This window comes from Poromitra crassiceps, assembly GCF_964638095.1.
Source record: "Poromitra crassiceps genome assembly, chromosome: 2".
Taxonomy (NCBI): Eukaryota; Metazoa; Chordata; class Actinopteri; order Beryciformes; family Melamphaidae; genus Poromitra; species Poromitra crassiceps.
Window position 1 is genome coordinate 71806898 of NC_139624.1, and position 24633 is coordinate 71831530.

At 46.7% G+C, this 24633-nt stretch overlaps 1 protein-coding gene across 1 annotated transcript in view; it reads right to left on the minus strand.

The window, feature by feature from the left end:
• ncoa2 (nuclear receptor coactivator 2) overlaps positions 1–24633 on the minus strand; it is a 171018-nt gene that overhangs the window by 132396 nt on the left and 13989 nt on the right. The gene's annotated exons all lie outside the window — the stretch shown is intronic.

Here is a 24633-nt window from a genome sequence, read left to right on the forward strand (position 1 = left end):
CAGAGCCGTAAGTTAAGTGTCTACCCGGGGTCTACTTCTCCTTGGAGACCTCACAGCCTGATTACATCCCGGAAACACACTACGCCTTTTTAATCACGACACACAATTAATTAGACAGGAGAAAAGAGCTTCCATTTAAAATCATATTCCCATTAGGATAATTAGAAAATACAACTTGTATAGTTCTAAAAAAAGGACTCCGCTCAACGGCTATATGGCAATGCTGTAAAAAGGTGCCAATGAAAAGGTATTAAAGAAAGAGGTTGCCCTGTACAAGAGGTGGCCTAACGGAGAGAGAGAGCCAGCCCAACACCCCCCCCCCCCCCCCTCTCTGCCTGGGGGATTTCTCCCAGATACCTGGCAACCCAGCCAGCTGAGGAATGCTGCTCACGTGACGTAATGTGCTGCTGACGTAACTGCCCAGACTGACAGTTCCCTTTTGAACCCGGCACAAGTTCATAGCTAGAGAGAGAGAGAGGGAGAGATGGAGCCTTGTGGTAAGCTGATACAGGCTCCTCTGAAGTGCTGCGTGCCACACACCCCAACAACTAAGCTGTGAGCAGTTAGTGCGCTGAGCAGCCAGGGGGCGCTGCTCAAATGTACAGTCCAACACTGGCCAACACTCTGCACAGAAAACATGGCACTGTAAGAAATGACACCAAGCACAAGTAGTATACACAAGCTCGTCTGGTTTGAATGAATGGCGTTTGCTAACCGTCAATCTCGTTTTAATTGAGTGAAATGTCATAAGCTAGTGTTTCTCAACTCCACCTTCCTCTTTTCCTCTTCTCATGCCCTGCCCTGCCCTGCCCACACACACACACACACACACACACACACACACACACAGCTCAGAGTTCTCATCCTCGGGAGGAATTTCCTCTGAGAATGTGTCATGTGACAGCTCAGGCAGGCAGCCCCGCCCCCTCGCTTGAGCCCAGGACTGGAGTGAGCGACAGAATAGGGCTGAACCGAACCGAGGCGAGTGAGTATATATGAACAAAAATCCCACTGAAAAATGATCAATATTCAGAAAGCTTCAAAATGCTAGATTCTTTTAAAGCTGTGTTCACACAGAGAAATTTATTTTTCGCTCTGTCGCTCGATTCACCCCTTTGGAATCGCTCTGTCGCTGTGCTTAAATCGCTCATCAACAGGCACACGAATTTACGGACATCTGGGGGCTATAACGTTACGCAATGTCATGATGTTTGTCCACTACGAGCCACCGTAGTTGTTTACAAGCTAAGCCTATCAGCATGCTCCTAACGTGAGCTATATACCGGTAGTACAGACTTCACATGTCAGCTGTCAGCCTGTCAATCAGCTGTCAATGCGGGTTGTTGCCACACAATAAACCCGCGGTTTGTTCCAAGCCAGTGTGATCCTTGACTCACTCTCACACAGCAGCCAATCAGTGTTGAACAGCGACTGATGGTAGCGTAATTTCCCTCGAGTTGGGATATTTCATCTCCGGCGACGAGCGTATTTTCTCCTTATCGCTCTATCTCTGTCGCTCGGACGCCCAGCGATTTTTCTCCCGGGCGAATATACGCTCAATCGCTCGTTTGCATTGACTTTGTATGTAAACTCGATGCCAGCGAAAAACTTTAATAGGTCGGTGTGAACGCAGCTTTATTCTTCTTTTTTTGTCCATTTCGGTGGAGGGAGATCCACCAAGTAGTTGCGTTTCTTTCTTGTTATGTCATTCGGACACAGATAGGGTCATACAAATTCTGTCATCATCACCTGTGTTACAATGACAGACGGGCGGCCTTCACATTTTTCTGTCATTGTAAAAAAAAAAATGCTGCTGGCATCCCTGGACCGTGATAGAGGGGCCTATGCTGCTATCTAATACTGATATGGGGGCCTATGCTATCTAATACTGATATGGGGGCCTATGCTATCTAATACGAGGGATCAGCCGAGCAGCATTTTGGTAAACAATCCGCGTCACTGGGTGGCAACGGCAATGGAACCCAAGTGGCGCGAGGCTTGATTGTCTGACTCGAGCCAGTTAACTCTGTTTACATTTTAAAAACTGCGACAGTTCACACAACTTTAACACGACATGTATTATACATCAAACTCTTGATGTCAAAATATAAGCAATGTGATGTATAGTTTTTGAGATATTAACGTTTGTCTGGCACAACTCATACTAATAACTGCCGCGGGGTTCCGCATTTCTGGGTGTCAAGTGACGTCACGCTGATTTGTCCTATAGCTTATACAACAATTGCAGGGCCACATGCCAGCGAGCGAGTGAGTGAGTGAGTGAGTGAGTGAGTGAGTGAGTGAGCGAGTGGCAGACCTCCACAACCGGCTAGCTGTACGGGTCGGGACCACCTATCACAAATTTGGACCAGCTGAACCATGCCAAAGTCTTCCTGATCTCAGACAATTAGGGGTGAAAGTATGAAGAATGAAGCAGCATGTATGAAGCTACAGAAGGAAATCTGCACATAGCGGTACTAGGGATGCAACGGTATGAGTTTTTGACGGTATGATGACCTTGGACAAAAATACCACGGTTTCGCGGTATTGCGGACCATTTGTGTTTACAATAGCCGAAATATTCCCATACAGCCGACGTCGTCTTTTTAGATGGGGGAAAGTTCAGGGGGGTCCTTTCGGCTCCTCTCTCCTGTGCTCTAGTCTAGGTAGGCATGCAGCCAGGGGGAGGGGCCGCGTAACCGTGGGGAAGGTATGACGGCAAATTTTAGTGGTTTTGATACAGTGACGTTTTCAAACCGCGGTATACCTTCAAACGGTATACCGCTGCATCCCTAAGCTGTACACACTTAGATGCAAGGGTGTCAATGTAAACACAGAGTAGCAGAGGGACGTCTCCAGGTAAAGGCAGTGTTCCTTTAGTTCTGAAGTGCTCTCAGTCTTTTTAAGGACTATTCTACTTGGCTGGCACAGATGCACAAGTGTTGATAAACACATTGGTGTAACCTACACACACACACACAACCCTGCCAAGTTTGACATTGAGCCTTACTGACAAGTGACAACATTCAGTGTTTTCCCTGACCATTGTACAGGCCTGGCGGGCTCACCAGGCCAACGACGCCCCCGCCAGGCCAGAAAAAGAATATGACGCCCCTGCCAGGCCAGAATTTTGTTTTTGTTTTTCCTGCTCTCCCCAGAATTTCAATAAGCCTTTATGGCATATTATTACAATACAACAATACTGGTGTTGACAGTAATAGAAGATGCCAAATCATTCAAAACAATAAGCATTTTGCTTTTAGGAGCATCATGCCAGCGTGCGGCGCTGTTCCAAAACGTGTCAACGTGTGTCGTTGCCTGGGAATCATCCCATAATACAACTGTTCGCATCGCATCCCATAATAGTATGATGATGCTTGGGATGCCATTGCGAACATATTGCGAACAGGTTAGCTAAAAGTTTAGCGTCGCCAGCGACGGCCCCCACCGTTGCGGTCGGGGTACGTTTCCAAATCCCTCCAGGCCTGACATTTTTTCTAGGGGAAACACTGACATGAATAGATCTTGAGGTTACCCCCAAACCTCACAGTTAAATCAATGAAGTAAGTGAAAACAGTTTAAAAATGCATACACCTTTCAGGTTGATTCATTAGGGCTCCAGACACATAGGTACACGTACGCACACAGCAAAGCTCTCACATACTCAAAGCACTGAAACAGGATCACGAGCAACACACTCACAGCCCAAACCATCTGTTGGTATTTAGTAGGAGGTCAGAGATCAGCAGGTTCAAAAGTTCACGCTCCCCTTAAACAGACAGCAGCCAATTAAAACAGAGCTCTGGTGAGAGTCTATTTCATGATGAGTGGGCGTGTTCGAAACCTCAGATTCAACAAACAACTCGATATATATTGTCAAAAGGAAAGTGAAAGCAAACTTTCAGTGAAGCGAAACTGAACTGAAAAGATTCCAAGATCATAAGATCCAAGATCATGGTGTCGGGTGACTCGACTGTGCTCCACGTCCATGTTCAGACACAGCAGTGAATGTAGTACGCTCTCCTGTAAGCTGTTAAACAGTGCTCTCTATGAGCTCTGGACACATATCAACTGTGTGCGTGTGGTCAGATCCTCTATAATTCCCTTTCAACACAGAGTGGCCGCCGAGCCCACTGCTCTGTCTCCTGTCCTGTGGGCAGGGCTTGCAGGAGGAGACGTGATGATCAGATCGGGGTAGGTGAGCAGAAGGATTGCCTAAAGCCAGAGCTCGGGTGGAAGCTGTAATCTGCTACTTTCTCTCCCAGAGCTGGACATGGAGCTCCTCCTGAGTCAGAGGCTTTGTCACCCAGGCTCGGGCGGCTAACAATGCTAAGGAGCCGGCTAATCGGCCAAGGATTAGATGGGGGGGGGGGGGGGTGGTTAGATATTTCATGCAGTAGAAATTGACCATAATGGACAGGTCACAGAAGGGCTAAACACCAATGGAGCCCCTGCTGGCTGCCTTTTGAATGGGCGACGAATGGCCCTCAGATTCAATAAGAATCAGGGCTGATGTCCGACCTAATGACACAACGCATGGCCTCTTCTGCTCTAGACGGGTCACACCGAGGAACATCCTCTTCCTAACCAATAATCAATCGGTTCTGGTCCATCTCGGCCGGGGGCTCTGCAAAGGAGCAATCACACATGTAAGGTGTTGCAAACTGCAGGATTATTTAGCAGCCGACCAGCTACTTCAACATGTGCATAATCCAACAAAGAATGACAGAATTAGAGGACATTCGCTGGGAACTATTTGACCATTCTTCGAAGATCCCCTCCCGCCCATACTGATGTTGGCGGACATTAGGATGGTAACTTAGCATAGCTTCCCGACTGTAGTCCACCTAGCCCAGCAGGGACTAGTAGGCAGAATAAGCTGCTCCACTCCAGCATGTACAGCATGCTGCCTACCAGGCTGGATGCATATGGGCTCAATCATTACTTTGTCAACCAGAAGCACAAAGTCCTTCCGACTGGGGGTGAATGAAGAAAGGTGATACTGATCCCGCCTCTATTGCAGAGAGTTGCCAACAACTGACCAAGTGTGGATGCAGATTTGAATGCCGTGGAAGGTGCAAACGCTACAGCTTTCATTGCACAGCACGGTGTCTCTGCAGAATATCATAACTGTTGATCCTCAGATGGTCAGATTATTAAGGTTACACATGTCTTCAATGCATTGTATGTCATTTTCTAATAAAGGTTTTGCTCACACATAATGTTGTTTATGCATATTTTTCCACATTACTTGAAACTAAAATAGCAGAGTAAATGGCAGAAGTTGATATAAAAAGGATTTCTGATGTATAATTTTGAATCTTCCATTGTTAAAGTGCAGTGTCAGATTTGGTCAAATTTGGACATGCGACACAATCAATATGATTAAACGTTGAATAAACAAGTGAACAGCGCTCCGTGCACTAGCAGGGCTCTGTGCACTAGCAGGGCTCCGTGCACTAGCAGGGCTCCGTGCACTAGCAGGGCTCCGTGCACTAGCAGGGCTCTGTGCACTAGCAGGGCTACGTGCACTAGCAGGGCAAATGTGCTCTGTGCTGCAGAAGGGTGAATGGGCAGTGGGCACTGCAGTAGTCTCTCTATTAATTCCAGGAATATGTATGTGTGTGTGTGTGTGTGTGTGTGTGTGTGTGTGTGTGTGTGTGTGTGTGTGTGTGTGTGTGTGTGTGTGTATCGTACAGTATATCTCGAGAAGCGTTCATCCGATCAACTTCACATTTGGCGGTTGTGTTGCTGGGGACCCAAGGAAGTGCAGTGTCAAATTTGGTGCGATCTGGACACATGACAAGTTCAGTATTAATAAACTTTTAATGTGCGAGCATGGGGCTGCTGTACTCTGGGTGCAGAGGGGCTGCTGTGCTCTGTCTGGGTGCAGAGGGGCTGCTGTGCTCTGGGTGCAGGGGGCTGCTGTGCTCTGTCTGGGTGCAGAGGGGCTGCTGTGTTCTGTCTGGGTGCAGAGGGGCTGCTGTGCTCTGTCTGAGTGCAGGGGGCTGCTGTGTTCTGTCTGGGTGCAGATGGGCTGCTGTGCTCTGTCTGGGTGCAGGGGGCTGCTGTGCTCTGTCTGGGTGCAGGGGGCTGCTGTGCTCTGGGTGCAGGGGGGCTGCTGTGCTCTGTCTGGGTGCAGAGGGCTGCTGTGCTCTGTCTGGGTGCAGGGGGGCTGCTGTGCTCTGGGTGCAGGGGGGCTGCTGTGCTCTGTCTGGGTGCAGGGGGCTGCTGTGCTCTGTCTGGGTGCAGGGGGCTGCTGTGCTCTGTCTGGGTGCAGGGGGGCTGCTGTGCTCTGGGTGCAGGGGGCTGCTGTGCTCTGTCTGGGTGCAGGGGGGCTGCTGTGCTCTGGGTGCAGGGGGGCTGCTGTGCTTTGTCTGGGTGCAGCGGGGCTGCTGTGTTCTGTCTGGGTGCAGAGGGGCTGCTGTGCTCTGGGTGCAGGGGGCTGCTGTGTTCTGTCTGGGTGCAGAGGGGCTGCTGTGCTCTGTCTGGATGCAGGGGGCTGCTGTGCTCTGGGTGCAGGGGGGCTGCTGTGCTCTGTCTGGGTGCAGGGGGCTGCTGTGTTCTGTCTGGGTGCAGAGGGGCTGCTGTGCTCTGTCTGGGTACAGGGGGCTGCTGTGCTCTGTCTGGGTGCAGGGGGCTGCTGTGTTCTGTCTGGGTGCAGAGGGGCTGCTGTGCTCTGTCTGGGTGCAGGGGGCTGCTGTGTTCTGTCTGGGTGCAGAGGGGCTGCTGTGCTCTGTCTGGGTGCAGGGGGCTGCTGTGCTCTGTCTGGGTGCAGGGGGCTGCTGTGCTTTGTCTGGGTGCAGGGGGCTGCTGTGCTCTGTCTGGGTGCAGGGGGCCTCTGTGCTCTGTTTGGGTGCAGGGGGCTGCTGTGCTCTGTCTGGGTACAGGGGGCTGCTGTGCTCTGTCTGGGTGCAGGGGGCTGCTGTGCTCTGTCTGGGTGCAGGGGGCTGCTGTGCTCTGTCTGGGTGCAGGGGGCTGCTGTGCTCTGTCTGGGTGCAGGGGGCCTCTGTGCTCTGTTTGGGTGCAGGGGGCTGCTGTGCTCTGTCAGGCACCATGGCAAACTTGTTCCTCTCCTCCGCCACATGCCAGTGACGTAAGGAGGCGCAGGAATTCACCTCAGCTGACAGGCAGCGTGACGGCATACACTGCAGATAGATCACTTAACACAACACCACACACAGCCTGGAGAGGAAAAAATGCCAGTGTTATTCAAGGTTATATGACTGAACTTACATCTGATGTGTTGCTAGTTACTAATGGGGCTTTTGAGGACTTGCACTAACCTTACCCCCACACTGCCATTTTATGAGGAGAATCTCAGCCTCTCATATTACAGCCATTACTTTCACCGGCACTGGCACATATCTTTTCTAGCTTGAGATCACCACAGGAACAAAATATACAGGCTATATCAGGTTACCAGCACATGGCGTTTTTGACGTGCGCTTCAATAAGAATCCCTCCTGGAGTCTTGGTGACATCAGCACATGCGGATAGGTCGGTGCTTGCATAAAAACATGATTACTTATTGCTCTCTGGCCATACGCCAGCACATTTCTGCTGGTCTGCTGTGTGATACAGTGGCTCATCTCTTTATTGAGCCGTGCCAGCCAGGTGACCTGACATCTGCTGCTCAAACAGCTTCAGCTGGGACCACAGGGACAGTCAGTTAGAAGCATCATGAGACAGTGATAAGATGTGTTGTAAAACATCCAGCCATAACGACAAGACAAAGCAAATGTGTGAGCTTGCGAGAGAGAAAGAGAGAGACGTGTGTGTGTACAGTATAGTACAGTATAGGGATGTCACCATACTATAATTTATACTTCGATACTGATAGATACCCAGGAAAATATTGATACTCGATACCCTTTCCGATACCAGGGGAAGGAGGGGGGGGGGGGGGTGACGACACAACCGGAGGCATAAAAATAAAGTTAGACAGATGAACGGACAGACGCACACTTCTCCATAATCTAGGCCTGATACAACTTTGAACTTAGACAGCAGATTCGAACCCACGGAGGCTGATGCTTTATCCATTAGCCCTGCTCTAGCCATCAGAACACGTTTAGCTTGTTGAAGCAACAGATACCCACCAATGATAGGGAGGGGAAAATCTGTGATTTTTCATTAAAATAAAGCACGGATGCTATCAAAACTGTTGCAAATGAGTATTGTATCCATTTATAAAAAATTGTATTGATACCGATACCTGTTGCAAATGAGTATTGTATCCGATTAAAATTTTCAGTCTTGATATTTTCGATACTTTTGACAACCCTAGTACAGTAGCATGTCTTTATGATGATTGAGAGCACATCTTGTGACCGGCTCTGAGTCTGACACACACGATCCATTACTGCCTGAGGTTGTCACAGTCAGTAAGGAATGAGTTCCCCTGGAGGCCTGAGGCGGTACAGCGCCCGGCAGAGCCGGGATGAGGGAGGGGCCATCGGAGCACTCGGGGGAGGGGAGAAGAGGGGATCAGCTGACACAACTATGTCACTTCATCATCAGCCAAAGACTGAGACGGTGTAACACTAACAGGCAAAACCAGTGCCTCACAATACACACACACACACACACACACACACACACACACACATTAAGTATCTGAAAATCATTATTACTAAACCAAAATAGTTCAATTTGGAATGAAATGAGGCAGAAGGAGGCTGATGGGGAAGAGAGGCAGAGAGGTTGGCAGTGTGTTTGAGCAGGCTAATAGCATGTGGAACAGGTTTATGGGGATGAGTGTAAACCCCAGCATTACCTGATTAAGAGCGCTGGCTGCTCTGCTCTGAGTGTTGGAACATGTAATTGGAGCAGACAGACCAAGAGCGAAGTGCAGCGCTCTTCTTCTCTCTCGCTGTCACTCTCCCCATTTACACACAGTCCCCCCTGCTGGAACACTCAGCTCAGCGACAGCCAGGTCAGGTAGACCCTCCGGACACATGGCCATTTCAACCTTTATTTAGCAAAGTGAGTCAGTGAAAGACGTTAACTGACAGGAAGCAATATGATGTCTCTCCCCCGTGTTGAGCTTTCAGTTTGAACTACATCCAAAAGCTAAGATGCAGCTCCAGGCACCTATTTGGAATGAAATGGGATTGTGTGCGTGTGTCACTTTCTGACACGGACAGTTATCGATTTGTATAGATTTAACAACGGGCTGGTGATGAGCAGACTATCACATTTAGTACCATCTGCAATTAACCAAAGCAGGCTGCATAGGTGTAACTCAGACCAGGGCAACTGTGTGGCCCGCGATGGAATTGCACACAAAAAACAATAATAATAAAAATAATGTACAGTGCACCTGAACGCAACATGCAAAATACCCGCTGAATAAGTGTCCAAATGTTCATGTCATTGTGGCCAATACTCCACTTCTGTTATAGCATTTCAGTCTGGAATATGGAATATCTTTCAATAATCTTTATGACTAAAAGGCAAAAAGTAATCTCATGTGTAAGAAATGACTGTTCTACATTGAAGTAGAAATGTAAATAATTAACTCGTTGGTTTTGGATTTATTTAGCTTCAAGAGTGCATTTTTGATCGTGTGACCCTCAACACAGGCTTTGAGAATCCCGGGCCACTTACTGATACTTATGCTTAAATTAAGCCACTCATATTCTGGTTTATTTCAAGAAAAACATTTTGGCTAGTGGAAATTCTAATTGGCTGGTAACTTTAAAATCTAGCAGCCATATTGGCAGGTGGTCAAAAAAGATAATTTCAAGCCCTGCAGGGAGAGCAGGTAGTGACATAGGAGTGAGTGAGAAAAGGATCAAATATTGGTGGTTAAGACTGAATAATGACATCACAACTGTTAATTTAAAACGAGTTATTCCTCTAAACCTGCCTTCAAATGCCCCAAATGTTTCGCGCTTTTTTTTGTGGCCATCTCTATCATCAAAGTTGCCCATCCTTGGGTTACGGCTCGACAATAAATTTGTTCGGCCCTCCGGCAACAATCTGCGTTTCTCATGTGGCCCCCCCATGACAAATCATCATCATCTTTATTTTACCAGGTAGATTATACACATTCTCTTTTACAATAATGACCTGGCCAAAAAATAGTTGCACGCCCCTGGTGTAACTCAACTCAACTGCCGAGCACAGCTGAAACTGTCAGGTAAACAACTACTCTGGTCTTCTTCAGCTGGTGTGGCCTGTCCAGTGTCCACTCAGCATGACTCAAACTAGTTTCAGGAAGGAATCCAGATTGGGTACCCTGCTAGTGCTTTGCATTGATCACACAATGGGACAGCCATCAAAACACACAGCTGAACCTGATCAGTTAGGCCTATTTGAACTGCACATGCATGCTGATCACTGCTGAGTGCTGCACAGTAGAGTGCCAAGTGACTGAAGGCTGGGGAGGGGGGGAGAGGGTGGCTCATATTAAGTGTGCAATAATGTTTTTGTACAGATAATTAATTCACAAACATTGGCCATTCATTATCTAAATATAATTCAATTGTTTTAATGAGAGCCAAGCCATGATGCAGGGTTTTCCCTGGCTTTTTGGAGGGCTTCAGTGCTGTGTCGCTGGGCAGGGAAGATGGGGGGTTAGGGGGAGAAAATTAAGTTAAAGACCCCCTAAAGTCAAAAATCAGTTTTTCTTCTTGTTCCTACAGTTGGATGTCTTGAGCTTCACTGTGCAGAATGATGTCTGTACAGAGTTTGACACTAGAAATCTGTTTTCACTTCTGAAACTGGAAAGTTTCTCTGAGCTCACTGAAAAGGCGATTTTCAACAAGCAAGATTCGTGACATCACAAATCTTGGAGCCAATCAATGTCCAGTATTCAGCAGTTAACGCCAACACATTCTCACTCCCAACTCGTCATAAGCCACTTTAGCCGTTTTCCCACATGCGCTTTGTACCGCTAAATGACCGGAACGTGGTCTAATGCCTGCATGTGGGAAAGTCGTTGTGCCGGTATAAGCGCGACCCCGTCATCGCGGACATTTCACCAGTTTCGAGCCAGTCAGAAGAGCGGTATGCTCTTAAGGGCACACAAGTGGGAAACGGGTCCAGTCATTTTCCGCGACAGCGGTCCTTCAATCATGGGCGAGGTGTAGCCTACACACGTTGCTTAATGTTCCAGCGGGCATAATCTAATCATTCACGCACATTAAAGCAAACTGGCGAAATGATCTTGTGATAATAAGAGCAGTATGTCATATGTCAGCTTGCTGATTTCCGAAGGCGAAGGCAAGCCCGGACACATCAAACGAAGCCAGTCTGTAAAAAGTGCTTCAACGCGACGCAGGTGAAGGGATAAACATCGAACCAGCAACTATTTCTCTCAGACACGGATCCCAACTTCTTCAAAGTGCATCATCTAATCATTCGCGCACATCAAAGCATCCTGCATTTGCTTTCTCTACATACATACAAGCTCCCCCCTCCCCCCGCCCCCCAACATTAGGGCTGGGACGGATCATGGATAATCCGTGACCCGTACGGATCAGCCCCCACGGTTCGGCACACGGTTCGGAACGTCGTGGTCCGCGGCACAGGAATGCGAGCAGCATGTTGCGTGCTGCACAAGATAGATAGCGAGAGCCACAACACGCACACACACACACACACACACGCGCACACGTTTCACGAACACATATCACCGGACGGTGAAATGTTGCCTTGGACACATAACAACAAAACAACACGTGGGGCCACCGAGTAGCATAACGTAGCATCAACGTTATGTTTCCAGACTCACCCGGTCTGGTCTGTAGCCTACTCGTGTCAAGTGACTACGTTAGCACGCAACAGCCAGGAAGTTATAGGCGCAGTGCCACCTAAAACAGGAAGTTGGGTTGTTTTGCCTTCAGAGTAAAAGCATAAATTGTGTCATGAGAAAAAAATATTTTTTGAGCTGTGCAGGGCAACAAATGGTTAAAGTATCAAAAGTGAAGGATCCAACTGCGCTTCAGCCGTAGGAACTGGCAGGTCCGGTGCATCACAGGAGGGACGCAATAATACTTAAAAGAATAAGTCTGGAGCAGCTCGGATCCAATGATGCCTTTTATTTAAGGTGCAAAATGGTCAGACAACGTTTCGACGTACATACGTCTTCATCAGGTCCGTTAGAGAAGTATAATAGTATTAAAAATTCAAATCGAAAATCTAATTTTGAGAGAAAAAATCTGATATAGCCTATTTTTTTTTTTTTTTGCTGATCCGAAAAATCCGTGATCCGTGGCTCAAAATGCGTCACGCGATCCGATCCGTGGGTTTTCTGATCCGTCCCAGCCCTACCCAACATACAGGCAAATTCGCTGCTAGATTCCCACATGCGAGCGTGAAGGTGTGAAGGGAAATTCAGGGAAATGTCCGATATTGACTTACAGGTAATTTTCCGGTATGCATGTGGGAAAACGGCTTTTCCCACATGCTCTCCGGGTCAGGTCAGGGTTGCTTGCCCTGAGCCTGAGCCGGGGGATACGTGAAGTGTACCCTTTCAGACATGAGGCATGTTGCTTTCATGTGGAGCACCTCCAGGTGTAAAGTAGAGAGGGGGCGGGGGTGGGGGGAATTTGAGCATGACCACACAATGGCGTGGAGGATGCCCCCTCAACTTACAAATCGATCGCAAAAAAATATTGTTAAAATATTGTATCGTATCGTTATCGTAAACCCAATATCGTGTATCGTATCGTATCGTGAACTGAGTGTATCATGACACCCCTAATTGCTTAGTAACAAAAAATCATAACGGTCGATTCACTCACTACGGGTTAAAATTTACTTTTCGAAGGAAGCAGATATTCTTCCAGTTTATCTCTGTTCTGTATCTTTCGGAACACACACAAAAAAACATTACACGTGCATTTACTTTATTTAATTGCCATTATTGCGAAGGTTGTACCCGGAAGTTTCCATTTTATACTGCCTGACTTGACACTACTTGGAATTTGCGGTTCTGCACGTGAATCTTCATAAACGCTGTGTAAACGTTAAATCAAAAGGCATGAAGGCATTAACCACAGGACGTCCCTCGCGTCCAAAAATGCTCATAAAATGTGTGTGCTGTGCGAAGCTATGCAGAAATGAAATAAGATCAAAGCCATGAGCGTTTCAATCCAACAATATGTAGCCTGTTGGCCCGACACACACGGAGCAGGTTCGAGCTTCATTTGGAAAAACTGAAACTGCATGATGTTTTATTTGCTCGCTCATTCACATCGACTATTTATATAATAATAATCTGTCACGCTGGCTTTCTGTCTCTCTCCCGCGCCTCATGCACTCACTGAGCTGGCTACTTCATGGAGCTCTGGAGGGGGGGGGGGGGGGGGGGGGGGGGGCAATCCGCCCCTGTGACTACCTAGCGCCCTAGTCACACAGCCGAAGAATAGGAGAGTCGCGGGAGCGCGCATAGCTCACCAAAATGTGTTCATACATACACCGCCATCCGGATGCCCTAGATAACTCCCGAGTTCCAAGGCATGTCTGAAAGCGGCTATAGACGGTTTTAACTTGACAACATTCTAAATTGAACCCCAGCTCACTTCCTGTTACAGTGTTTGCTATGGACTAGGGTTGTGCGATGTCACCAAAATACCCATCGTGGTTGTTTTACAGTGAAACATCGTTTTGGACGATGGCATCGTCATTGGGGTGGGGGGAATAATTAATTATATATTAAGTCGCTGCGTTGCTGTAATGCCATTCGCAATGCGTTCACGTTAACAACAGGACAGCTGAGCCTGAGCTCTACATGATACCAGCGGGCTTGAATAGGCTATTAGCCTCTGCTCTGTGCTACAGCACAGAGCCAGGCGACTGAAGTGTGCAGGGGCTGTCACTACCAGCAATTTGAACGGCGCAAAACAAATAACGTAACGTTACAGATCCTCACCAACAACGTGTGTGTGTTGAATTTAACTAGCTGGCAGAAAACCGACTGAATTACTGTATATATAACGTTAGATTCTCGTGGGCTTTTGAACCTAATGTAATGAGAGGAGAAATGGCTAGAGAAATGCAGCTGCTGCCTGTATCTATATGGAGCGACTCCAACTTTCACTTTGGAAACAGGCGAGTTAAATTCACGGTTGAAGACTTGTACTCACTTTGGGTTGAAAACAGGAAAGAACGTGAAGTTTCTTCTTTGTCTTAAAAAGTTTTCACAACACAGCAGTCAGCCGACACGCGCGGGGGACGCCCCGGCGACATTAAACAAGCGCCCCTTGTTCAGAGATGGAGTGGAGCGGAGGAGGGGGAGTGGCGGCTTCCCTGAACTGAACTGGGTGCGCTTATTTAATGCCGCCGGCGCGTCCCCCGCGCGTCACGGTAAGTGGACTTGGCCTATTTTATTATTAAAACGGCACAATTTTAATTCGAACAGATAATGAATTACGATGATCCGATGTAGAAGGCTCAGGGGTCGATGGGGGGTCGGCCCATCACGATGGTAGATGCCATCGTCCATCGTGCAAAGCCTACTATGGACAGAACAAAAGAAGAAGAAGGAGCAGAGCAGGACTGACAATTCCGTGAAAACAGTCTATAGACTGCAGGTCGTCACTTTGTTACAAGTGAGAATGTGTTGAAAGCCTGTGTTGTATGCTGCGATTGGCTAGTTAGGTTCTAGATAACCCTGATTGGTTGCTTTGGATTTTTAAATGTGGGTTAGGAGGGGATGTCATTTTAAGGATTTTAACAAGATAATTTAATGTTTTTTGTGGGAAAAACCATCAGACACAAATTATTATTTCAAAGTAGAGTATTTTACACACATCTTGAAACATGACTTTAGGAGGTCTTAAAAAAAATGCAATTTCACATCTTGTGATGGAGAGACGAACAGTAGCAGTGTTCCCATTAATTACCTAGACTATGGTGGCCCAGGCCCACCATAGTCTAATTTGTCCGACCATAGTCTAATGCTAATCTGGCTCTCCTGATTGATGCATTTAACTTTAAAATTTACAAAAAATGTCTTCCGAGGGAGAATGACCCACCTAGAGGGTCCAAGCTCCACCCACCACAGTCTCACTACATCCTGTGGGAAACACTGAGCAGGGTGCCTGTCTCTGAGACGCCTTCATTACTTTGTTGTCTTACAATTTAGGTTGAAAGAACTCCATGCCCCTTGTGTGTGTTCCAAATGAGGCTAGTGTCAGTCAGCGTGTGTTAGCTGGAGCTGGAGCGTTAGTAGCCTAGGTAAACCCAACCCCCACGTGACCTGCTCTCTCAGTTCCCAGTCACTAGCTTGTGACTGTAAGCAGGGTGAGCCTGAGAGCGGGTCACTGGGGGCTGGGTTTATCCAGGCTAGAGCGTTAGCGTCAGCGTAGCAGTGCGGCGCTCCGCTCCCTCTCTCCTCTCAATGCATTCGTTTTGTACTCCACGGCCAGATGAGACGGGACGCGGTTTGTTTTGACGGCCCACATCTTCAGGTGCCAAAACCACAAATCTCTGGAGTACAGGCATGAATGGGAAGTGCTTTAACATGCAAACACACAAGCTGCTAATTAAACACATGCACGACTCACCCGCACACTCAAGAGGGACAAGTATAAGCCTAATAGGCTTGTGTTGGTGGGGAAAAAACATCTGATATGCAATAAACTTCATTGTGGGAATTTATGAATGACAGAACTAGCCTAATAGTTTTGGAGGAGTACAACAGCATTATTATTGGTAGCATAAAAGTGCTCAAAACTAAAAACACATCTTTCCACTAGCTCAGGAACTTATTATAACCTTGCAAGGCAGCTGGATTCACACAAGATCATGAGATCAGAACAACAAAAACCATTTGGGCAGCGTCAGGTTAAAAGAACTTAAGCACTAGTCTAGGAGTACATTTCTTGCCGTGTTTGCACAGTGCACTGAGAAACATGGTCCTTGCTCAAAGCTTACCACCATAGTAGTTAGCATCTAATTCAGCTAGCCATTTAGTGTGGTGGCGGGTATAATCATGCCGTCCCTATTTCTAAAACGTGAAAGTGCATTGGCCATTATAGAGGAAAAGGTGAGGGAAGATACTCTCCCACATGTTAAAATGGAACAAGATCTGCTCTGACAGCCACATGCAGATGGCAGATTTGTCAGAGTAGGGCAGGAAGGAGGAGAGAGCCGGGGAGGAAGTGACCGGTGGCGTGGGGCCAAACTGGCAGGAAGGAGGGAAAGCCACGAAGAGTTCGGAAGAACAGCGGAAGAAAAACAGGCTAACAAGTCAGCTGGCACTGTCACAGTTCCCAAGCTGATTGGACTATATTATAGCCTACGCAAGAAAACAGATGCAGCCACCATTTGTTCCTAAAAGGCCTGCCTGAAGCAATCTGCATTACTGCCACGCTTTAATGTAGCTTGTTCCTGTCACTTTGGTGGCACTTTGGCTTTGTGAGTCCCAAGACTGTGTACACAGTTAGCTCTGCCAGGCAGATGGAGTAACACAGTTAGCTCTGCCAGGCAGATGGAGTAACACAGTTAGCTCTGCCAGGCAGATGGAGTAACACAGTTAGCTCTGCCAGGCAGATGGAGTAGCCCTCCTGGCAACAAAACAACTGAGTTATAGTGTATTGTCCAATTCCAAACCATCTGAGGCAATAATGAACTTGAAACATGCACCCTAATAATAAGGCCTAGATCTTAATCTGATTATGGCAATACTCCAACTACGGTACTGTTTATCTGATTAGTCAGGTCATACTGAGAGTAAGCAGCATAACCTGGTTAATACACCTAGATGTTCTCCTCTCAATGCATTGATTTATATTTTGGACAAGTAAACACCATAGTCAGATTTTTTCCTTCAAACTGTGTGAGCCAGACACAATAACCTGGATGTTTCAAAAGCAAACACACTTTTTTTGTTTGTTTATGGAATAGTGCCCCATTCTGTTGAGACTTGGCTTAGACGCATTCCCATACTGGCTAAACAAGACATGTGACTAAACAAGAATTTGCTGCAGTGGATGGGTTTGGGTTTGATTTAGGCTTACGGATAGGGGGGAAATAATGTGACGAACAACCTGAAGAAGCACACTCTACTAGTACAAGTCAGCTGGCACGGTCATAGGTTCCAGGGGTTATGTTTACTGATGAGCTGCTGTTTGATTTAGTTACGATATTTACCTGTACCTAAACCATGTGGAGTGAAAGAGACAGGTCATATTTACCTGTACCTAAACCATGTGGAGTGAAAGAGACAGGTCATATTTACCTGTACCTAAACCATGTGGAGTGAAAGAGACAGGTCATATTTACCTGTACCTAAACCATGTGGAGTGAAAGAGACAGGTCATATTTACCTGTACCTAAACCATGTGGAGTGAAAGAGACAGGTCATATTTACCTGTACCTAAACCATGTGGAGTGAAAGAGACAGGTCATATTTACCTGTACCTAAACCATATGGAGTGAAAGAGACAGGTCATATTTACCTGTACCTAAACCATGTGGAGTGAAAGAGACAGGTCATATTTACCTGTACCTAAACCATGTGGAGTGAAAGAGACAGGTCATATTTACCTGTACCTAAACCATGTGGAGTGAAAGAGACAGGTCATATTTACCTGTACCTAAACCATGTGGAGTGAAAGAGACAGGTCATATTTACCTGTACCTAAACCATGTGGAGTGAAAGAGACAGGTCATATTTACCTGTACCTAAACCATGTGGAGTGAAAGCACAGGTCATATTTACCTGTACCTAAACCATGTGGAGTGAAAGAGACAGGTCATATTTACCTGTACCTAAACCATGTGGAGTGAAAGCACAGGTCATATTTACCTGTACCTAAACCATGTGGAGTGAAAGAGACAGGTCATATTTACCTGTACCTAAACCATGTGGAGTGAAAGAGACAGGTCATATTTACCTGTACCTAAACCATGTGGAGTGAAAGAGACAGGTCATATTTACCTGTACCTAAACCATGTGGAGTGAAAGAGACAGGTCATATTTACCTGTACCTAAACCATGTGGAGTGAAAGCACAGGTCATATTTACCTGTACCTAAACCATGTGGAGTGAAAGCACAGGTCATATTTACCTGTACCTAAACCATGTGGAGTGAAAGAGACAGGTCATATTTACCTGTACCTAAACCATGTGGAGTGAAAGAGACAGGTCATATTTACCTGTACCTAAACCATGTGGAGTGAAAGCACAGGTCATATTTACCTGTACCTAAACCATGTGGAGTGAAAGCACAGGTCATATTTACCTGTACCTAAACCATGTGGAGTGAAAGAGACAGGTCATATTTACCTGTACCTAAACCATGTGGAGTGAAAGAGACAGGTCATATTTACCTGTACCTAAACCATGTGGAGTGAAAGCACAGGTCATATTTACCTGTACCTAAACCATGTGGAGTGAAAGAGACAGGTCATATTTACCTGTACCTAAACCATGTGGAGTGAAAGAGACAGGTCATATTTACCTGTACCTAAACCATGTGGAGTGAAAGCACAGGTCAGCTAAGGAGATTCCCTGCCGTGCTGAAAAAAGTGAAGATAAAGCAAGCAAAAAACATATGACAGGAGGACACTGAAGGAACACTGCTGACTCGGCGCAGAGGCAGAGGGGGGTGGGGAGAGAGACACACAGAGAGACAGACCCACCTGCTATCACATTGGTCAGAGTTTGACCCTCACCGTGTGTACAAACGTAAACAGCCTCAAACTAAATGCACACATTCCTCTGGCTTTATGACGAGAGAACGAGAACCACTGCTGTTCTCCGCATGTCGCTCCATAACTTAGCCTGAGCCTGTATTGTTCTCCACATGTAGCTCCATACTAATTTAGCCTGAGCCTGCATTGTTCTCCACATGTCGCTCCATAACTTAGCCCGAGCCTGCATTGTTCTCCACATGTGGCTCCATACTACCTTAGCCTGAGCCTGTATTGTTCTCCACATGTGGCTCCATACTACCTTAGTCTGAGCCTGTATTGTTCTCCACATGTGGCTCCATACTACCTTAGCCTGAGCCTGTATTGTTCTCCACATGTCGCTCCATACTAATTTAGCCTGAGCCTGTATTGTTCTCCACATGTGGCTCCATACTACCTTAGTCTGAGCCTGTATTGTTCTCCACATGTGGCTCCATACTACCTTAGCCTGAGCCTGTATTGTTCTCCACATGTGGCTCCATACTAATTTAGCCTGAGCCTGTATTGTTCTCCACATGTGGCTCCATACTACCTTAGCCTGAGCCTGTATTGTTCTCCACATGTAACTCCATACTACCTTAGCCTGAGCCTGTATTGTTCTCCACATGTAACTCCATACTACCTTAGCCTGAGCCTGTATTGTTCTCCACATGTGGCTCCATACTAATTTAGCCTGAGCCTGTATTGTTCTCCACATGTCGCTCCATACTACCTTAGCCTGAGCCTGTATTGTTCTCCACATGTGGCTCCATACTACCTTAGCCTGAGCCTGTATTGTTCTCCACATGTGGCTCCATACTACCTTAGCCTGAGCCTGTATTGTTCTCCACATGTCGCTCCATACTACCTTAGCCTGAGCCTGTATTGTTCTCCACATGTGGCTCCATACTACCTTAGCCTGAGCCTGTATTGTTCTCCACATGTGGCTCCATACTAATTTAGCCCGAGCCTGCATTGTTCTCCACATGTGGCTCCATACTACCTTAGCCTGAGCCTGTATTGTTCTCCACATGTCGCTCCATAACTTAGCGTGAGCCTGCATTGTTCTCCACATGTGGCTCCATACTAATTTAGCCTGAGCCTGTATTGTTCTCCACATGTGGCTCCATACTAATTTAGCCTGAGCCTGTATTGTTCTCCACATGTGGCTCCATACTAATTTAGCCTGAGCCTGTATTGTTCTCCACATGTGGCTCCATACTACCTTAGCCTGAGCCTGTATTGTTCTCCACATGTGGCTCCATACTACCTTAGCCTGAGCCTGTATTGTTCTCCACATGTCGCTCCATAACTTAGCGTGAGCCTGCATTGTTCTCCACATGTGGCTCCATACTAATTTAGCCTGAGCCTGTATTGTTCTCCACATGTGGCTCCATACTAATTTAGCCTGAGCCTGTATTGTTCTCCACATGTAACTCCATACTACCTTAGCCTGAGCTGCATTGTTCTCCACATGTGGCTCCATACTAATTTAGCCTGAGCCTGTATTGTTCTCCACATGTCGCTCCATAACTTAGCCTGAGCCTGTATTGTTCTCCACATGTGGCTCCATACTAATTTAGCCTGAGCCTGTATTGTTCTCCACATGTCGCTCCATAACTTAGCCTGAGCCTGTATTGTTCTCCACATGTGGCTCCATACTAATTTAGCCTGAGCCTGTATTGTTCTCCACATGTGGCTCCATACTAATTTAGCCTGAGCCTGTATTGTTCTCCACATGTCGCTCCATACTACCTTAGCCTGAGCTGTATTGTTCTCCACATGTGGCTCCATACTACCTTAGCCTGAGCTGTATTGTTCTCCACATGTGGCTCCATACTACCTTAGCCTGAGCCTGTATTGTTCTCCACATGTCGCTCCATACTACCTTAGCCTGAGCCTGTATTGTTCTCCACATGTGGCTCCATACTAATTTAGCCTGAGCCTGTATTGTTCTCCACATGTAGCTCTATACTACCTTAGCCTGAATTGTTCTCCACATGTCGCTCCATACTAATTTAGCCTGAGCCTGTATTGTTCTCCACATGTCGCTCCATACTAATTTAGCCTGAGCCTGTATTGTTCTCCACATGTCGCTCCATACTAATTTAGCCTGAGCCTGTATTACCTGTTTACCTTCCTTTAAAGATGAGCTGAACCCAAACATGACTTTTTTTTGTTTTAGTTCACATACCTGGGTATTCAGTGCACCTATTTAATAATCTATATTGTTCTCCACATGTGGCTCCATACTAATTTAGCCTGAGCCTGTATTGTTCTCCACATGTGGCTCCATACTAATTTAGCCTGAGCCTGTATTGTTCTCCACATGTGGCTCCATACTACCTTAGCCTGAGCCTGTATTGTTCTCCACATGTGGCTCCATACTACCTTAGCCTGAGCCTGTATTGTTCTCCACATGTCGCTCCATAACTTAGCGTGAGCCTGCATTGTTCTCCACATGTGGCTCCATACTAATTTAGCCTGAGCCTGTATTGTTCTCCACATGTGGCTCCATACTAATTTAGCCTGAGCCTGTATTGTTCTCCACATGTAACTCCATACTACCTTAGCCTGAGCCTGCATTGTTCGCCACATGTGGCTCCATACTAATTTAGCCTGAGCCTGTATTGTTCTCCACATGTAGCTCCATACTACCTTAGCCTGAGCTGCATTGTTCTCCACATGTGGCTCCATACTAATTTAGCCTGAGCCTGTATTGTTCTCCACATATCGCTCCATAACTTAGCCTGAGCCTGTATTGTTCTCCACATGTGGCTCCATACTAATTTAGCCTGAGCCTGTATTGTTCTCCACATGTCGCTCCATACTACCTTAGCCTGAGCCTGTATTGTTCTCCACATGTGGCTCCATACTAATTTAGCCTGAGCCTGTATTGTTCTCCACATGTAGCTCCATACTACCTTAGCCTGAATTGTTCTCCACATGTCGCTCCATACTACCTTAGCCTGCATTGTTCTCCACATGTCGCTCCATACTAATTTAGCCTGAGCCTGTATTGTTCTCCACATGTCGCTCCATACTAATTTAGCCTGAGCCTGTATTGTTCTCCACATGTCGCTCCATAACTTAGCCTGAGCCTGTATTGTTCTCCACATGTGGCTCCATACTAATTTAGCCTGAGCCTGTATTGTTCTCCACATGTAGCTCCATACTACCTTAGCCTGAATTGTTCTCCACATGTCGCTCCATACTACCTTAGCCTGCATTGTTCTCCACATGTCGCTCCATACTAATTTAGCCTGAGCCTGTATTGTTCTCCACATGTCGCTCCATACTAATTTAGCCTGAGCCTGTATTACCTGTTTACCTTCCTTTAAAGATGAGCTGAACCCAAAAATGACTTTTTTTTTGTTTTAGTTCACATACCTGGGTATTCAGTGCACCTATTTAATAATCTATGCAAAAAGAAATCAAAGATTTAAAAAAAAATCTTGCCTTTTCACACTTTTTCACATCAAAAGTTCATTTTTCAGGATTTCATTCATAACTGTAATCTACAGTATGACAACGTCAGCTAGTACTATCAAATTTCTACCCCATTTCAACCAATCATCTCACGACATGACAGCTGTCAATCAATCTTCATTTCGAGGAGAATTTTCTCCTCGAAATGAAGGAGAAAATGGCCGCCTAGTGCCTAAACCTGGCAGAATTATTAGCTCATAAACAAACTAATAACTTGGCCAATAAGTCTGTAACATACAAAATAAAGCAAACGGTAATGTCTTAATTTAATGTAGAATGCGAAGGCATGTAACTGGCTCATTAAACTGGCATTCCAGGAATAACGTTAACGTCCGCGGGTCTTACCCCCGGCACCTGGGACATTCCAGGCCGGCAGGTGGCACATTTGCCTCGGCTTTCAGACAGCACTAGACGTGGAGGCAGCCAGTTCCTCAACACGCTGAATCTAGGGATGGGCGTGAGTACTCGGGTACTCAAGCACTCGTTCATAACGTCAGTATTCGAGTAACGTTTCTGCTGTTCGGGTACTCGCCCCAATCCCCACCCCTTTAAAAATGGTAGAAGATCTACGCACGCATCGTCATGTGGATCTGGCAGCAACCAGCAGCAACTGCACGGCCGGTCTCGCTGTGTTTCCCTCCCATTCAACGAACACGCCTGGGTTTCTTGTGACTAAACTCTATCAGGCGTCAAGTCAGCCAGAATGTACCAAGTACGTCATCCGCTTTGTTGCTTTCAAAATAAAACGCTTATTGTAACCTTATTTATTTTGAGTAATGCGTTACAGCCACAGTTTCACGCCATATAACATCACGAGTATTTTGATACAAGGATGCTGCTTCATTCATTGAAATACCTTTTCTCCTCCAACGTGCATCAATAAGCTATTTACTTTTGTTTAAAGGAAGGCTTTACCGTGGGGGATATGAATATATATTAAATCTCACGCCCCTAAGGTTTTCGAATCTGTTGAAATTTTTGAAATTGGAGCTTCACTCCCAGAGATATCAAGCATCTCTCACATATTTTTTGGGCCAGCCGACGCGTTTCGCGTCATCTGGCCCAAGTCCGCCTTGCGGAAGTCGTGCACCTATGAACTACAACTGTTGTGAGCCATGGTCCCGCCTCTAGAGGTCCTCCACGCCCCTTCAGAGGTCTTCAACAAAAACGAAAAGGCAGCCATCTTTTTCAACCGCCTAGCCTGCTGTAGCTAATATTAGCTTCCCATAGTTCCTTGCAAAGAGACCAATCTCGGGAACGGATTTATGAAGACATCTCCCGACATATATACTACCGTTTAAATTTGGTGCAATTTGGAGGCAATTTTATTTTCGATTTATTTCTTCTTCTCTGTATGTTTTATTGTCGAAGCCTTCTTCTTCTTCTTTGAGTTTTATGGCGGTTGGCAAACATATGTGCATTACCGCCACCTACTGGAGTTTGATATCAGCCAAATGCCTGAGGGGTGGGCATGAAAACGAAGGCCACGCGAGCCCAGTGCATTGTGGGAAATGTAGTATTTCGAGTCCCCGCACCCGTACCTCCCCCCCACCACCCCACACACAGAGTGGATTTCGGTTGATATCTCTGTGAGTAAACCTCCAATTTCAAAAATTTCAACGGATTCGAAAACCTTAGGGGCGTGAGATTTAATATATATTCATATCCCCCACGGAAAAGCCGGCCTTTAAGTAACATTATTTTGAAAGTTTTAACCGGAAGTTTTCCAGCTCTTCCCGAAAATGGTGGCTGGAGATATAAAAAAACAAAAAACACGGTGGCTCAGTGGTAGAGCTGTCGCCTCACAGTCAGAAGGTCCTGAGTTCGATTCTCGCCTGGGACACTGTGGGCACTGTGGTTGTGATCCCCCCCATATCTTCAGTGCCTACTGCCCAGGTGGGGTATCTCGTCGTAAGGGCCTTTCTGGTTGTGTGGAGTTTGCATGTTCTCCCCGTGCTCCCCCAGGGGGTTCCTCCGTATATAACCCCCCCACTAAAAACATGCAGAAGATCAGATCGTCATCCGACCAGTGACGACAACATCCGAAGTTGGTCCCCGGGCGCTGTACGAGAAAGCGACCACTGCTCCTGGCCTGCCCCCCGGAGGAAAGGACATGCCTGGATGGGTTAAATGCAGAGGACACTTTTCACCGGCCACCGTCAGCATGAGTGTGTTGTGGCCGCATGCATGTGTTGTGGTGTTCGTGTGACAATAAAAGACGGGGCTTGTCCCGTTACGAGAGTTTTATTTTTATTTTGAAAGTTTTAACCGGAAGTTTTCCAGCTCTTCCCGAAAATGGTGGCTGGAGATATTCTCCCGAATGAGAAGCACGCTTCTTCATAGCGCACGCCCGATAAAACTCATTCAAAACGTTGCACTAGTTTACTGACTACACTGTCGTTTCCCATAACGTTAGTCACAAGAAATGTGGAGAAAGAATCACTTTTTGGGAGACAATCGCATCATGGTGATCACTATTCAGCAACAATGGACATGTATTGGAAATCAAAT